At 36.1% G+C, this 18,051-nt stretch overlaps 1 protein-coding gene across 1 annotated transcript in view; it reads right to left on the bottom strand.

The window, feature by feature from the left end:
• rnf152 (ring finger protein 152) overlaps window positions 1–10,850 on the bottom strand; it is a 28,625-nt gene extending 17,775 nt beyond the window's left edge. The window contains exon 1 of the mRNA XM_028434611.1: window positions 10,493–10,850. The gene's annotated coding sequence lies outside the window, so the exon portion shown is untranslated. The remainder of the gene's footprint in view (window positions 1–10,492) is intronic.
• Between the last annotated feature and the right edge of the window lie 7,201 nt (window positions 10,851–18,051).

Below are 18,051 nucleotides of genomic sequence, written 5' to 3'. Positions count from 1 at the left end.
AGCTCCATGCAGACACTCGGGCAGTTCATTAGGCTGCAGAATGAACGGCCGGGCTCCGGGGGCTTCTCCCTCATTACCAGGTAAATCCAGTCTTATACAGGTGGAGTCTTTTAATAACATTTAGCCCTCTGATTAAAGCTCCGGCTTCCAGGGGTTTGCCTCCCAACGAGAATCCATTTACCCTCCAATTAATTGAAATGACGAGGAAACACGCTCTCGTGGGGAAGAACAATGGGGCTTCCCATTAAGGCCAAGACGGACGAGGACGTGGAGCGTGAAAACGAGGAGACACCCGAGGTGTGTGACATCATCGTATAGATTATAGCGAGTGTGTTTCAGACACATTCTGTGATTTAATCTCAGTTTGACTCAAAATGCGTCAACTACACACGAGACGATTGGATCACAATTCAAACCATAGGGGTCCAAACCATCCTGCTGTTACTGCAATGGGAAAACATGGTTTTCATTGTTAGCTCGTTTTTCATAACAGGTGCATTTAATCCAGATTAAAATGGAAAGTGATTTATTATTTTCAGAAATTTTGTTTTTTCAATTTTTACTTCAGGTGATATGAGTTAAATCAAAGTTGAGTGGCTTTGACCAAAGAGAGGATATATAATACATTAAAGGTATTTCCAAAAATGTACCTTTATTAAAAATATTTTTTTTTGTCTTTTATAGTTTAGTTTTCGGTCAAACAAAGATAATCCCACCTTCATGTAGCATGAATATATATAATAAGAACTAGAGCTGGGCAATTTTGCATAAAAAAAAAAATCTGATTTTTTTTTTTTAAAGAAAAATTCGATTTTTGGTTATCATTTTTAATGCACTTAAAAGTGACTGCAGACATCAGATATATTGTCAAAAGTGTAACTTTATTGCTGTGATTGTCCTCAAAAGTTAAAATGCATAGAACAATCCCAACATAAAGCTTTAACCCAAGTTTAAGCAAAAGTGCAATCATAATATTAATATCACTAAATATAACAATATACTTAACATAACAATTTCACTCTATTACCGGTACTATTACTATTATCTGTTTTATTATCTTTCAACATAAATTTTGAACCTATTTATACCTGTTTAACAAAGTCAGGACCACAAAGATAATCAAAAAATTATTCAATAATGGTATGACCACCTTTGTTACTACAGGCTATGCTGTATTAAACTGATCACCAGTTAGAATGAACACCAGTTGATCTATAACACCAAATCATGATTATAATAATATATTGGGAAAAAAAACATCATTAAATGTATCCAAATAATTTATTTAATACACGGAGAGTCATATTCCTTTAAGACTGTTTTTTTTTTTTTTTCAGGTTAAAGTTTTTGAAGAGTTTACATTTCCATATGAATTACTTCATTAGAAGTCCTTCATTTCAGCGAGACAACATTTCATTTATTTTTTGCATTTTTTAAAATGTGCAATTTTGTAATATAAAATAATTTTATTGATAAACAATGTTTAGGTATTCATACGTATTTATTTAGATATATTTATTTATTTACAATTCCTTTATTTCAGGTGTGGGATTGGCCTCGCTTATGGTGTGAGAGAACACCAAAACAAACACAATGAAGACCCCACAGAGGGATTTAGGAATAAAACAATATTGTCCCGTGTAAATACAGTATCAGTGAGTGTGAAAGTGTTTGTTGTCTAAAGTCATCCATCGAGGCTGCTTTTACACAGCTTTGCAGCTCATTACTTAACAGCAAAAGTGAGAGAAAAGATGAAGAAGAAAAAGAAGAAAGTCACATTTTCACACATAAATCCAATCCAGTGTATAGCAGTGACTGAGACAGAGCCAGGCTTTCTTTGCTGGAGAAGCGTCTAAAGTCTCTCCTCAGGTGGAGTCGCAGTAAAAGGAGGCGACAGAGGATGGAGAGTGAACGGATTCATCCTTCTGTGAGCATTCAGCCTCCATCTGCTCCTGCTGATGAGCTCATGCTGCTTTCATGAAGCTGGTGCCACATCCTGGCAGTAAATAATAGAGGTGTGTGCGCGTGTGTGTGTGTGCGTGCGTGCGCCGAGCAGGCAGACGCTTGCAGATGTTGGAGTAAAGAGAAAGTGGGTCAAGTGTCTCGCTGATGCTGCGCTGACAGTTTTCCTTTGTCACGCTTTAATCTATATGCTAAACGAGTCATGTGACGCTCGCCACCAACAACCCCCTTATCCCCAAATCCCTCAGGTGTAAACCCATAGCCTGACGAGTCGCTCCGTCTGCAGTTTAACAAAAGGTCAAAAGGTCAGCAGCAGGAATGTGTCGTAAACATTGACGCACCGCTCGAGGGCGAATGACCAGCGTCTCCACATTCCACAGTCTTATTTCTACCGACCAATGTATGATCAGGGCTGTTAATGCAGAATGGTGTTTTTTTTTTGTTAATTTGTTGTCCAAAATTATTGGGAAAATATTTACAAATTAATAAATCAGTTTAAAGCTACAACCCAACACACAATCCCAATATTTACAGTACGTCGCACTGGAGTATAGGTGGTTTCCCAGGAAATGTATGATATTTATAACAAACCAAATCCAAATAAGTCGCACCTGGCTTGAAGTCACATGTCTGGCTTTTAATGTGGTGATTTGAATCATTCATGTTTAGTATTTAAGTATTACAATCTGGCTACATGTTTTGTGTACATTATTTCATTCTTTTTTAGAGAGATTTTGTTTTCATTGTCAGTTTGTGTGTTTTTCTTGTTGGGTATGTACGTTATTTAAGTCATTTTAAGTCTTTTAATAGTTCTTTTGTGTGCTTTTTGAGTATTTCCCCATCATTGAGTGTATTTTTCTTGTAATTTCTTGTATCTTTCTGTCTTTTTGCATGCGTTTGATTTTTTTTCTTTTCTTTTTTAGTAATTGTGTGTGTTTTTCCGTCTATTTTGGTATTTATTCTTGTAATTTCTTGTCAAATTTTCTTGGACTGCATGTTGCCACCGGTTGCACGTCTGAGTCGTATTAAATACGTCCTGAACACGTGTGGGAGCAGGTTTCATGTGTCAGTGATTTCAGGAGGTGGGAGTTTGACGGCTCTCTCCATCAGCAGATATTTTTACCCTCCGCTGCTCGTTTCTCTAACCTTGAGTCCAGCTTCATTCATCTCTTCCCACTTCATTCTTTTCCCATTTTCCAAAGGCGCTCCACCTTCTGCCTCCTTCATTAATTTCTCCTTTCCCAGACGTCAGCAGGTCTGCTCTCACCTTCCTTCATTTGCATCTCGGCTCCACGCGGTCGCCCAAGTGTTTTCAGGGAGTCGGCTGGTTAATTGGTTCCCATCTGGTGGGAGAGAGTCTTTATGGGATGCTGAACAATCAGTGTCAGGAGTTTTACCACCTTGGACTGGTTTCCATACTTCTACTTTTGTCAACCACATGAAAACACTTCTTGTTAACTTCTATCAAATGGAAATTCAGCTTCTACTACATCGTCGGTTGGCATTCAGCTTTCTCCTTTCCTGTGTTTACCTTTCTTTGAAAAGTTGTCTTTGTTTTAACATCCATTGAATGGAAAAGTAGTCTTTTAATGGATACTAATGGATTTGATTTGCAGACAGTCTTGTTACTTTCGAAAATGAAAACGGTTTTCGGAAGTATGTTGGTCAGTTTGTTTGTGGGCGTGTGTATTTGTTTGTGTACACGATAACTTGAAAAGTCACGAACGGAGTTTGGTGAAATTTTCAGGAAATGTTGATAATGGGTCAAGGAAAAGCTGATTCAATTTTGGTGATGTTCTGGCAACCAAAATAAAACATATAGATATATATCGCATTCATTTTCCCATCCACACTGTGGAACTCCTTTTAAACACTGTTGTAGAACGCTAATGATGTCATCAACAGAGCTGTCTTCTGTTACGATTGTGTACACAAAAACACACACACACACACACACACACACACACTGACCGACCAACATACTTCCGAAAACCGTTTTTCGTTTTGGAACAGTGTCTTCGAGGAGACGTACGGATCCGATCGGCCGCTTTCGAAAGTCTGCGCTAAACGAGCGCGGGTTCACTTCTTTGTCGGTAAGTTTTCTTGAAAATAATCCTTTTTGAAGAAAATGGAAAAGTTGAATCATTTCCGCGCTACTTATGAACAATGCATTTACAGTAAGTTATTTGTAATATATAAGTAATAAGTTACAGGGACTTTCACTTCCAAACGTTCCTTGATGTAAATAACTTACTCAAAAATGTGAATGTAATTTGCAAGAATTTAGCTTGATTTGCCCACACGCCAAGTTATATTTGTTGGTTTGCGTGCACCTTTGCTGGAAAAGTTGTTTTCTTTTTTAGTTTCATAAAATGGGAATTAAGGGTTTTTCAAAGATACGGTACTTTGTTGGCGTACAGGAACATTTCTTTCTTGTTAACCTTTCCTGGATAAGTTGTCAACTTGTATATTGCGGGAAATAACAATGAAATTATTTCCTTTTGTCAAATACTAACCCTAACCCTACATAAACAGTCGGGTTTTTATCTGTTAACCTTTCTTGGATGTACAGTTGGTGTAAAGTTGTGTCACAAACAACCAAATTACCGGCCTTGAAGTTGAATCGATATATCAGTAACTTTTGCACCAAATTTCAAATTTTTGTCTAAAAATCAACAGTTAAGTCGCTCCAGGCTAAAAGTCCCAAACTCCTGCTCCTCCTCACTGCTCCACGTCTGCACATCAGTCCATTTACAGCTTTTTATGCTGATTTTTTTTGTACTGTATTCAGGTTGCTAATAGCTTTCCATCAGCTCTACTTTATCAGAGAGGTTTGGATACTTCGTACTAGTTATTAGTTGCAGGAATAACAATCTGGATTAAAATAACATTTATAACCTTGTGGTGTATTTAACATTAAACGAATACAAGGATTCCCCTTTTACTGTTTTACGATATTTCATCTATAAAGACTATTTCAATTTTTTTTTTATGTACTGTGAATATGCACAGTTTAAGGTTCATTATAGAATTAAAGGTATTAGTTTGCAGTTTAAATGCACACAGACCTCCACTCACACCTCAGTAAGAAGCTGCTAGAACATAGAAATCACACTTTTACCCACTAGATCAGGGGTATCAAACTCATTTTAGTTCAGGGGCCAAATATGGAGCAATTTATCTTAATCAGGCTGCAGATTTTAGGCAGGAAAATTAGAAATTTAATCATAGCTTGCACTTCCACATATAAATAAATGATAAAATACAGTATGTACGACACTGATAATATCAAAGCAATAAGTCACATATATCAGTCCCCGCACAATCTTCACTTTCAATTTATTGGATTTTGTGGTAAACTTTTATGTAATTTAGGGTCATTTTGTGGAATACTTTGAAGAAAAATGCAGGATTTTGAAAAAATTGAAAGTTCTTTTAATAATTTGAAATTAAAAATTGCTTCCATCGTGTCATATAAACATTGGGAAAATGTAATCTCTGTTAATATTGTGGAGTTTTATTCAATTTGCATATTAATTTGGCGATATCTACAACTGAACTAGTTGTTAATTTACACGAGTCCTGGTTTCTCTGACTTTTTTGGTTTCTGCTTCGGCCCGAAATGGATGTCCTAAAGAGCCGGATTTGGACCCCTGGCCTTAAGTTTGACACGTGAAAAATCTACTGATGTGTCGCTCCGTATTATAAGTCTCTTCCTTGATTACAAATGAAAGAAATATTTTTTGTTTTGAAATCATGAAATCATTTTAACTTTTTTTCCTTACTAAACTAAATTGTAGCTTGGTTCTGTTTGTATTTCAGTGATTTTTCCTTTAAATTTGTTTCCCCAGTATTGACTTCATAGAACAGTTTTCCTTCCACTGTTTAAATATGCAAAGTTAAATACTGAAGGTTTCCTTGCCTGCTTTAGCTTAAGAGATCCATCTGTATTTCACGGGATGTGAAAGCTGATATACAGTAGGAGAATATAATATCTTACTTAGTTCTACTGAGCGCTTCATTTCCCTGTCGAAGCAGATAAAGCTGCAGTTATTCATCGAGCACAAACACTGGACGATGTGCTCCGTATGCTGCGTTAGAGCTTCTTCCTGTGTTAAAGATGATGCTGAGACGAGTATGAGCTCAGCTCGAGTGTCAGCACAGCAAACGCAGAGTGACAGGAAGCACAGCTGTGCCGAGAGGCTGCTGGTTTATCTGACGTGGGACAAATGAAAGACTCGTAAGTATTTATCACCCGGAACCATCGGAACTATCAGAAGAGAAACCATTGCTCTCTCTCGTATGAATATTTGTCAGATCAACCATGTCTTTTACTTTTAACACCAGCCCTATCGTAGTTAGTGATATACAGATTATTTCATTACAGCAGCACAACAAAGAAATGCAAATAAACACAACATATAACATACAAGTTATGCCCACACCTAAAAATATGACAATTATTAAACATCTATACAATTTAAAATTTTCATTCATATGTATGTACAGTTAACTTAAAGTTATCTTTATAAGTTAACAATATATCTTTTTCTATTATGTGTGTGTATACATATTACATAAAATGTATATTTCTTTAAGTTAGCTTCAAAAATATGTTTTGTTTTACTTTAAGTTAACCTTGTATTTTTTTTTTTTTAGGTTAACCTTCATTTATTTATTTTTTTACAATATATAATATGCAAGTTATGCCCACACCCAAAAATATTATAAATGAGAACCTTCACAGACATTTTTAGAGATCTGAAAATATTTTATTTTAAATTCATATGTATGTAAAGTTGATTTAAAGTTAACTTAAAAAAATAGCAACATATATTTTTTTTCTGTCTTATACATTATATATGTGTATATAAAACATTTTATTTACTTTGCAAGTTAAGTTTATACATGTTTTACATTAAATTAATATTTCTTTATGTTAGCGTCAAATGTATTTTAGGTTGTATGTGTTTACTTTTTAGGTTAACTATATTTACTTCTTAATTTTACAGTTTTTTAAGTTGACTTTTTAATTTCTAAAGTTATCTTTTTTTAAGTTTACTTTATATTTTTTAAGTTAACTATACGTCCATCTTCGTTAAATTAAACTTTATACAGAATTTTTAGGTTATCTTTACATATATATTTAGGTTAACTTTCTATATATTTAAAGAATAAAATATTTAACTTCCTTTATATGCAGAGAATACGTTAATTCATATACCAGCAGGAAAATTGTGTCTCATATACTGTATATAGTTCAGTTCTTACTTTTCTGATTCAGTGTCACATGACTTACAAAGACAAGCCCAAACTCAGGAAACCTTTGATGTCTTTGATGCTGACAGGAAAGGACAGTGATGCTGGAGTTAAACTACAGTTTCCAAAGCTGTGCTTCTGCAAATCTGGAGCCCAATGTTTGCTTTTATTCCCTCTGTCGGCTAAAGACGAGCAAACACTGGACGCTGTTGGTTGAAATCAGACCTTCAATTCCCCAACAAATGTTCCCACGCATCGGAATAGCTTCCTGAAAACCATGGCCTTTAATGGGAATCCCATGATATCTGCTGACATTTCAGAGCTTGGTGTTAAAAAGAAAAAAAAAAGAAGCAGCAATTTAAATTTAGAGGATGTTAAAAAAGGAGTTGGCGAACAAATTTGCAGACGCTGAATATTCAGTATTCATTTCTGAACCTTTCATCGATTATAGATCCTCACATTTAAATCACTGAAAGAGATGTTTTACTCAATTTCACACAATACCTTTTCTTGTTTCAATGTTGATATTTTTGGATTTACTTGACTCGGGGAAAAAAAGCTCAACAAGTACTTGTTTTATGGTTTTAGGATTCCGACTGAAAACGTGAATACGTTTAAATGATTAAATACTACAATATTATTAAATACAAAAAATATTAAAAACAAACCCGATGATGGAATTCACTGAAAAGGACAGAGTATACGCTCACATTAGGGCTGCACAATTAATCACATTTTAATCGTGATCACGATTTTGGTTGCCAAAATTAAATCAACCAAATCGTCTGCAATATTTACATTTAAAATACAGACTCTGCAATAGTGTATTTATTCAGTTAGCCTTTGGTACATTTTAAATTATTGGGTTCCAGCCATCCATCTGTGTTCCTGTTTCCAGGGTCGCATTTTTTTTAATTATATTTCCATTTTAAACCTTAACATTGCACTGTAAACTGTACACATATTATTTGTTTAAAAGTAGTGCAATAAAAACACAGAATTATCTCTAATATGATAAATAATTGTGTTTATAATTGTGATTACAATATTGAGCAACATAATTATCATGTTGGCCATAATCGTGCAGCCCTACCTCACATTATTAATGTTTTGGGACAACATCACACATTTGCACACTAATTTTCTTCCTGTAAATGGGTGGTTGAATGCATAGCAAAGACATGGCAATGTCAAATATTTTGAGGATTAAACACTCCCTGGTATCATATGACTCGGATCGATTGTTGTTCAGGTGCCCTAGAAGTGAAGACATGATGGGGTTAGGGATATTAGAGAGAAATCGTCTCTTCCTCCCTGTTTTATAAAGATAGCGTCTTTCCTGCAAGTCCCTTTTAAGTTCAGATGTATTCTGTGTTACTCTGTGCTGGTTTTTTATTGATTCTTAAGATTTTTTCTTTAGTGTTGAGAAGATATCTTTAAAAAACAGGTGTATGCTTACCAGAATCGAATAATAATCCATGTTATTTCACCGCTGCTATACTCAAATTCAAAGTTACTTTCTCTTTCTAAAGCAGGTGCTGCACATGAATCCTAAATATCCAGGAAATCTGTGCTGGAAACAACAACAGCAGCAGCAGCAGAAGCAGCTGGATTCGTCTTACCAGGACGTGATGTTTACTTCCATTTCCATCATTTAACCCACTTTGTTGTGACTAGCGTTTGACTCTCTGCAACTACAGTAGCCTCTGTAAACTCAGCAAAAGTACAGCAGTATAAACTTTCCCATAATAATCCCCTTCATATTTAATTTCAATAAGTGAACTCTGTAACTTTGGTTCAGTTTCTGCAATCACAGAAAACCAGAGGCTCTAATACCTAAAACTAAAGCCCTATTCCAAGGCAACAGCCTGTTTACTTTCAGTTTAAGAGTGGATGACACGACTAACTTGTTTTTTTTCCAACACATTTTAAGCCTTACAACAGCCAAACATGACAAAAATCATCAAATCTCAACAACATAATCAGTTCAAAGCATGTTTTTCTTCAGAAAATCTTGCATTTCTATGGTTCTTCCACTCTTTCTTATACATGTGGTGTCCAAAGACTGTCACAAGCTGCTTTGATTGGTGCCATACCTAGATTTAGCATCTAAAACCAAACTTCCTTCACGTATTTGAGGGAATACTGCCACTTTTTTATTCTAATTTGCACCTGTTTCATTTGTTAATGTTGAAAAAAAGCATAACTTGTTAAAGGGCTAAGTTTAAGTAAATAAATACAATATTTAATCACAATTCAGGTCCAAATCAGAATGCTAACTGGTTAAATATGCACAGGAAATTCAAATTTAGCGCACGTATTTGGTGTCTAAATGTAGGCATGGGTTGGGATCCGGAGGGTCGCTGGTTCCATTCCCAGTGCGGACCAAAGAAACACGGAAGTTGTTCTGGTAGCTGGAGAGGTGCCAGGCCACTTTCTCATTAATGCATGTCCACGGGTCCTGTGTGTGAGAAACATGCCCCTAAAAATAACAGAGTGTAACTGAGTGTGTTCAGGGATTAATAAAGTATTTCAAATTCAAAAAAAATCATATTCTGGTCCACGTCTCAAAGTCAATCCTTCATCCAGACACAATCTCAAACAGTAGCAATCAATTTATCTGAAGTTTGCATTATTTAGAGCATTTTAAATCTCAAAATAAAATACATTGAAAAAACACAAGCTTTTTTTTACTCAAATTTGCACAAATGAAGGTAAAAAAGAAAACCTATCATGCTTCTTGTGTGATTTTTAAGTGGATTTTTTTTTTTTTCAAATCATGAGTTTAGCTGCCAACACTGACACAAAGCCTTCATGGTGCAATCATAATTAGATGTTTTAAGGTCAGAGCTCTGAAACTCACCTTAACACATTTTCCCACCATGCATTTGTCATTAAAAGACTTAAAAAATAAAATAAAATTAATAATATAATAAAATCATGTATCATTTTTGCAGTTAGATGCATGCATTTGACCCTGCAGGACTCAAAACAATGCTCAGACAGTTTAAAATACCTGCTGCTTTTCTGCATCTGCAGATTTAATAAAATTATTGTGATCCATTCTTGCAGGGCACAAATAAAACTCATGATTTTGCACCAAAGTGCAGATTTACGGCAGTATTTTTGCAGACTAAGTGCAGACAAAGCCAAGCTGCAGAGATCTGTCTCACACCTCGTGAACAAAGACAATAACTTGTTTTTGTTTGTTTTTTGCAGCATACTTTAGTCCCGTTGGGCGTGTGTTTTAAATAAGAAGTAAAGCACCGACCTTTCTTTGGAGCTCCGGTCAGTCAGCGGCAGTCCGCCCAGCTCCAAGCCGCTCCTCGGTGCTTGTCTGCCGGCTTGGTCTCAACGTTGCTCCGCTTCTCTCTTCGCTTTGTTTTCAAACCAGTGAAACACACAGTATCCCTCCCACTCCGTCCCAGCAAGGTATCCGCCCTCTCACAATGACATTCAACAGCAACGTACCGTGAGAGAAGAGGCTGCAATGGGGAGCGAAGCGACGTTAGGCAGAGAAGAGCACTCCTAACCCGGCCGTCAGGAGTCCCACTGCCCGCTGAACAACTCCGGAGCTTCAGGGGCGTTCACAGCAGGCAGCTGAGAGGGGGGCCGGCCCTTTGCATATCTATTACATCACAGTTTGGAGGGCTTATAGACCTTTCTCACAACTTCCGTATTTTGTACCGGAAATACGCAATCGCCGTGGAAACCTACTTCCTGTTGTACCCAGGGCAAAGGGGAAACCAACAGTAGCTTGCAGGTGTCATGTACTGAGTTTACCTCCGTATTGAGATTTTAACCCTAAGGATATAATATAATAGTGCCTGATCAAATATCCTTATCCTAATAAATAGGATAATGATATATGATCAGGCACTTGTGTAGGCAGTTGCAGCCACCGCTTGACTGACGGAAGGACCCCGCATTTATATCATATGAGTGTTTCGATTGTCTTTCATAATCAATGTGCTTTAAAAAAAAAAAAAAAAGGATATCTTCAAATATCGGCTTCCAAAATCAGCTTTCTTCTTTAAATCGGTATCTGCATCGGCCCTTGAAAATCCCATATCGGTCGACCTCTAGTACGCATACACTTTGATTGAGTATTTCTGGTTATTGTGAAAAAGGTCTATTTCTAACTAAATCACATGTTGTAAAACACAATATGTTTTACTTTTAATTTCTCAAATTTAGCACAAACTTCAAAAGAAAATGGAAATCAATAGTTTAGACAGTAGAAAAAAACAAAACAAAAAAAACAATTGTGAATAAAAGAAAACCCCTAATTTAAAAAAAAAAAAAAAAATCAAATGGTGAAAAAACCCTATTTAAGAAAAAAAGTTCGACTTTTGATATTTACTTAATGAAAATATGGTGAAATTAGAATTCACAAGAATTAAGGTTATAACGCCAAAATGCTGATTTTAAATTAAAAGCCAATAGAAAAGCCTCTACATTGGCAACAGATACATTTATTTTCTTCTTCTTCTTTTTATCACATACAAACTTAGAATTTAATCTAAAAGTGCAAATTCTAAAAACAATCAATTAAGTTAGTTGTGTTTAACAGATACACAAACATACAACGCTATTAGATATAAAAATATAAGTAGCTGTGGAAATAAATTATTTGTTTTACTTTTAAGAAAATTCATTCTTTTAAAATGTTTTTATTCAGAAACTTCTCTGAAATAGTGGATTACTGCCTCCTACTGTTAGAAGTGAGAATATATGGCACTGTGCCAATCAATCTCCTTCAAAATAAAAGCACAGGATCTTTATTTTCACAATCTTTGTCATTGCAAACGACCCACTTTTGGGTCTCGACCCAAATCAAATAACTCTTGTGATGCGTTTAAAGCATGGATTTGTGATAAGTGGATTTTTTTCACCACCTGGTGCTTCAGACTGAAGAAGAGGAGGAAGAAAGAATGTTTCTTCTTCCTCCTCCTCACAATCTGAGCCATCGTAGCCTGTTGTGTAACTGTGTGCTTGGAATCACTCACGCCTCCAGCTCTCCATGTTTCTAAGGAAGTCGGTGAAAGCGATTCTTCTGAAAATCACAACTTGTGGCTCTTGTTCAAGGAAATAAAACATGTTTTCTCCAAATGTTTGGCTCAACATTTCGGAGAAAATATGATTTAAGTCCACTCCATGACATAATAATGACGGTGTTTAGATGGAATAAGAAACGGTCGCTGCACAGACTGTCACAAAAGGCCCCGACAGATGTGAGGGAGACTAAAATAACACAAAATGAGAAGAAAAACACATAAAATGATGAGAAAACACACAATAATTTACAAAATGACAACATGAACACACAAAAACAAGAAAAGTACATGATAAAATGAGGCTAAAGTTAAACAGCGACAAAAATTGTGACGAGACATTAACACAAAATGAGAATAGCTCAAAATAACAGAATGATTAGACAAAACAGAAAGTAAAATACATAAAATCCTGACAAATTAAAGAAAATAATGAAAACAAAAATACACAAAACTACAAGACAGATGTGAAGACAAAAAAACACAACACGAGAAAATGAACAAAGTAACAAAATGATAAAACAAAAAACCAAAATAATAAGCAAAAAGACCACATGAATTCACAAAACAGCAAGTAAAAGACATAAAAAGATGATCAATTAAGCAAAGTGACAAAGTGACAAAAAACATAAACCAAATAAACATACTAACAATAACAACAAATTACATAAAATGATGCCAAAACTTAACAAAGCAACATAAAATAATGACATTACTACCCAAAATAAGAAAAATCCCAGAAAATGACCACATTCATACTCAAAACAGCAAGTAAAATACATAAAATGATCAATTAAACAAAGTGACAAAAACACACAAAATGACAAAAAAACTAACAATAAGAATAAAAAATGCATAAAATGATACCAAACCTTAACAAAGCAACATAAAATGACATTATTACACAAAATGAGGAACAAAATGACCACATTGACACTCAAAACAGCAAGTAAAATACACAAAATGATGATCAATTAAACAAAGTGACAAAATAGAAAGTGACGACGAATACACACCAAACCAAAAAATACACAAAGTTAAGACAAAAAAAAACTCAATATAACTAAATTAATTCACAAAAAGATGGCCAACACAAACAACTACAACACAAGAAATACACAAAACAATGACAAAAAAACACAGAAAATGACCACGTGAATGAAAAACATATTCAATTACGAATGAAAAAATACAAAGAACGCACCAAAAACACACAGTACAACACAGAAACAAATGAACACTAAAATAATTCACAGAGGCATAAAAACATCTTGAATATGAAACTGATGCTGCACAGACTGTTAGAAAAAATGCTGTGAGATGTTTTTTTAGTCGGTACTGGCTATCCGCACATAGACGTATCAATATAACGACATTCTACCCGTACGTAGAGCCTGTCACGTGACTAGGATGCTACGTACTTGTACTTTTGTTTGCTTTTAATACGTAGATTCTTAAAGTATGTTACACACAAGCTACGCATTTATGAATTGTTGTAATCATACGTAGCACCCCTCATTGGCCAGTATTTCTGTTTGCTAATAATACGAAGATTCCTAAACTACGTTACGGACTAACTGACCCTATCCTTCTGAAGTGGATTTGAATTTCTTGCCACCGTGAATTGAACGACTATCGCTTGTTCAGCCATTTTTTGTTCGTACGGAATGGTCACGACTTCCGGTAACGTCATCAGCCACATACGAATAGCACCACGGGTTGTCCGTACGTCTACATACGGCTGTAGCCACTTCATTTTTAGTTTCATGTTACACAATTCCCAGAACAGAGAAACGATCTTTAAATTTCCATTTTCTTTAATTTGTTTGATTGATAAAATTTGAGTAGAAACAATGTTTTTTATACGTATATTGAATTTCAGACAAAAGTTTACCTATGCTATTTCTATTTCCAAACACTAGAAACGGAGTGTGGCGTCTCTAATTATCCTCAGTTTTCCAGAACCTTCCGTGCTTCGAGCTCCATTAGAGAAAATAGAGGCTTCTTGTGTTTGTGATTGAGAATGATTGCAGATGATTGCTCTCACACTGTTAGCGCAGAAAGGACGGAATCACCAGAGCAGGCTTTTCTCCGCTCGGTTAACAAGACTTTTGTTTGTTGTTTTGATCGCGTCACAGACACGACGAGTCGTGATCACCTTCAGTTCACTGAGCTCAACGTTTGCGTCGACTGATGTTGAAGCTAATCATAATCACAGAGGATTAGCTACACTGAGCATAAAGGCCACGAGGGCCTCAATAATCGCCCCCAAAAAGAACATAGCCCCACCCTGTTACCCACTGATCCCGCTCAGCTAGCGCTGCGACATGCCAAGCTAACCAAAACGTGGCACTGATTCTGGTATGGAGTTCCTTCCCATTCTCTGAGTGACAACAGATATACACACAAAGCAACAAAAAATACACAAAACAACAACAAAAAACACAATGTGACGACTAGTATTAACAAAATGACAACAAAAATACACAAAACAACAATAACCACACAAGACCACATAAAACACACAACAGGATTACAGACATACACAAAACAACAGCAAAAACTAGACATGAGGTTTTCAGATGCACAAAATGTTTACAGATATACACAAAACAAGTCGTGTGGAATGTAAGAAAAGTCTTGATCAAGTGATGTTATAATACTTATCAAAGATTTTGGATGCAGGCCGATCAAATCCGATATTCGTTTTCTGACTGATATCGTACCAATATCCAATATCAATATATCGGATCGGGACACCCCTAGTTTTGTTACTCTTTAAATACAGTGGTGAAACCTACTGATTATTAAAATACAAAGAGTGCCAGTGAGAGCTGTGAAATAAGCAGCATTTATTCCCCTAAGTGTGGAAAGAGGAAAAGGAAAAGCTCTCAAAGCGTTAGCATTTTCATTTCAGTCTCTGTGGGATGAACTCTTCCCATTCTAAAGCCTGGGCAGCCTCATTCAGAGCGGGGTCACCTTAACTCCTATCTGCACAGATTGAAAGGAGGATTGGATTGAATGACGGCAGCTGAGATGGAAAGAGGCAGAAGGAGCAAGGCTACTAAATTCTAATCAATACTATTGTCCTCCTGATAGAAAGGAAAGAAGGAACAAAGCCAGAGTGTGTGGAAGCTCTTCAGCAGACGATTAATGACTAATGATGCACCAATAACACAAAAACTTTAAACAGAAAAAAACTGAATTATTTCACTTGAATTAGAATCAAAACAAATCCAAGATTACAATTTATTTTCTACCTGTTTCTGTCCTTTGTTACAGACGTATCAAGAATAGATCTGTTCCTGTCCTCAGCTACAGACATATAAGGATAGATCTGTTCTTGTCCTTTAGTATAGAATAGATCTGTTCATGTCCTCAGCTACAGAGCTACAGACATACTGTATAAAGGATAGATCTGTTCGTGTCCTTTGGTATAGAATAGATCTGTTCATGTCCTCAGCTACAGAGCTACAGAAATATAAGGATAGATCTGTTCCTGTCCTTTAGTATAGAATAGATCTGTTCCTGTCCTCAGCTACAGAGCTACAGAAATATAAGGATAGATCTGTTCCTGTCCTTTGGTATAGAATAGATCTGTTCATGTCCTCAGCTACAGAGCTACAGAAATATAAGGATAGATCTGTTCCTGTCCTTTGGTATAGAATAGATCTGTTCCTGTCCTCAGCTACAGAGCTACAGACATATAAAGGATAGATCTGTTCGTGTCCTTTGGTATAGAATAGATCTGTTCATGTCCTCAGCTACAGAGCTACAGAAATATAAGGATAGATCTGTTCCTGTCCTTTAGTATAGAATAGATCTGTTCCTGTCCTCAGCTACAGAGCTACAGAAATATAAGGATAGATCTGTTCCTGTCCTTTGGTATAGATCTGTTCATGTCCTCAGCTACAGAGCTACAGAAATATAAGGATAGATCTGTTCCTGTCCTTTGGTATAGAATAGATCTGTTCCTGTCCTCAGCTACAGAGCTACAGACATATAAAGGATAGATCTGTTCGTGTCCTTTGGTATAGAATAGATCTGTTCCTGTCCTTTGGTACATAATAAATGTATAAAGAATAGAGCTGTTCCTCTTTTCATCTACAGACGTATAAAGGACAGATATGTTCCTGTCCTTTGATACAGAATAGATGTATAATGAACAGATCGGTTCTCAGCTACACAAGTATATCAAATAGATATTCCCCCGTCCTTTGTTAGACATATGAAGAACAGATCTGTACCTGTCCTTTGGTACAGACATAGTGTACGTTTCATATCACTCGTTCACCAGGTGACAAATACAGAAACTTGAAGATGTTTTCCATCTTCTGGAATTCTTTGCGTTCTATTAAACTGAAAAATGTCTCCGCCCCATCTTACAGGGCTTTTTTTGACATTCTGTGCACTGGCCGTTTAATCGTCCCACATGTTTTGATTAGCTAGAATAACTTAGGATATTCACTTATAACTCTTGCTCACAGTTCATCGGCTACCAAACAAAACAAAAAGAAACGAGGCCAATGAAGTGGATGAGAGGAGCTCAGCTGTCAAACGAGCGTAACCTGCTCATTAGAGCGACCACCCATGTCCCCGTCTGCTCCCTGCCTCCCACAGACGCCGATGCCATCAGGACAAAAAATTTGACAGGTTTAAGTACGATTCGGTGGGGTCATTTCAAAATAAAAGCCCCTAGACAGAGTCTAACGGTGCGTGAATATCTACACTGCCTGTGTTTAAAAATTCATGTGTGTGCAGAGTTGAAGCTGCTTCTACTTCCTGTGAGAGACACTCAGTGAACTCTCACACCGCAGTTTAAGCTTTGGATGCAGCAGGAAACTTCAAATCTGCAGTGATGTCACGTTTCATGAAACACCTTTTAATCAGAGGAAGATCAAAGCTCCAAGTCCTGGAAAGCTAGAAACTGAACTTCACACACATATTCCCGAGTAACGGAGGTTTCTCATCTGCTGTTATATAACAGAAGTTTCTTTTACTCAGTCTCTTATTGGTAGTTAGAATGTCAGCTGATCAAACACCACACAAACTCTGCACTAACTGATAAGTTTCAGCTTTTACTGCCGAGAAATGTAATTTAGTTATCAGGCTCCTCACTTAAGGAACCAGTTCCCAGTTCTCGTGCTGGTTCTCAGCACTTTTGACTTATAGGAGAAAGTGCAACGTTGAGGCTGAGCCAATCCTTAGTCATTACTAGTTCTGCTGCTCTAGGTTTAGCTGCTGGCGCACCAAGATAACTGTTGTATTTGGAAATCGATAGTTTAAAACGGTAAAGTTATTTTTGTCACCAAAATCTTAACCATTACCTAATATATCTATTGCTGGTAACCATGATAAGCACAAGTCTAATAAAGCCATTTTTATAATACTTTCCCCCCTACATTTTAATTGATGCCCATTCTTTTTTGTAGTAAAAAACTGCTAAAACACTTTTTTAGCACCTTTGCAACATGTTACAAAATAACAGGATTATCTCCTGCATTTCTTTTACAGTGAATACAAGTTTACCTTTAGACTTCCTAATAAGAATGTTGTGTGACATGAGAAATACTGAATTTTTGGTAAACTAGAGGATTTGTGTTATTTTTAATGGTCATTTTCCCTTCATTTTTGAGCATTATTGTTAATATTTCTTACATTTTTATATTTTAAGGTATTTAAAGACAGTTACTTTAAGAATACTTCTGTCTTCAAACTGTAAGTTCAGGTGACTGTAAGTTGATCGAAGACAATTTGTTTAGTTGAGACCCAGCGC

The sequence above is a fragment of the Gouania willdenowi genome, chromosome 20 (assembly GCF_900634775.1).
Source record: "Gouania willdenowi chromosome 20, fGouWil2.1, whole genome shotgun sequence".
NCBI classification, from domain to species: domain Eukaryota; kingdom Metazoa; phylum Chordata; class Actinopteri; order Blenniiformes; family Gobiesocidae; genus Gouania; species Gouania willdenowi.
This window is presented reverse-complemented; position numbering and strand designations above follow the sequence as displayed.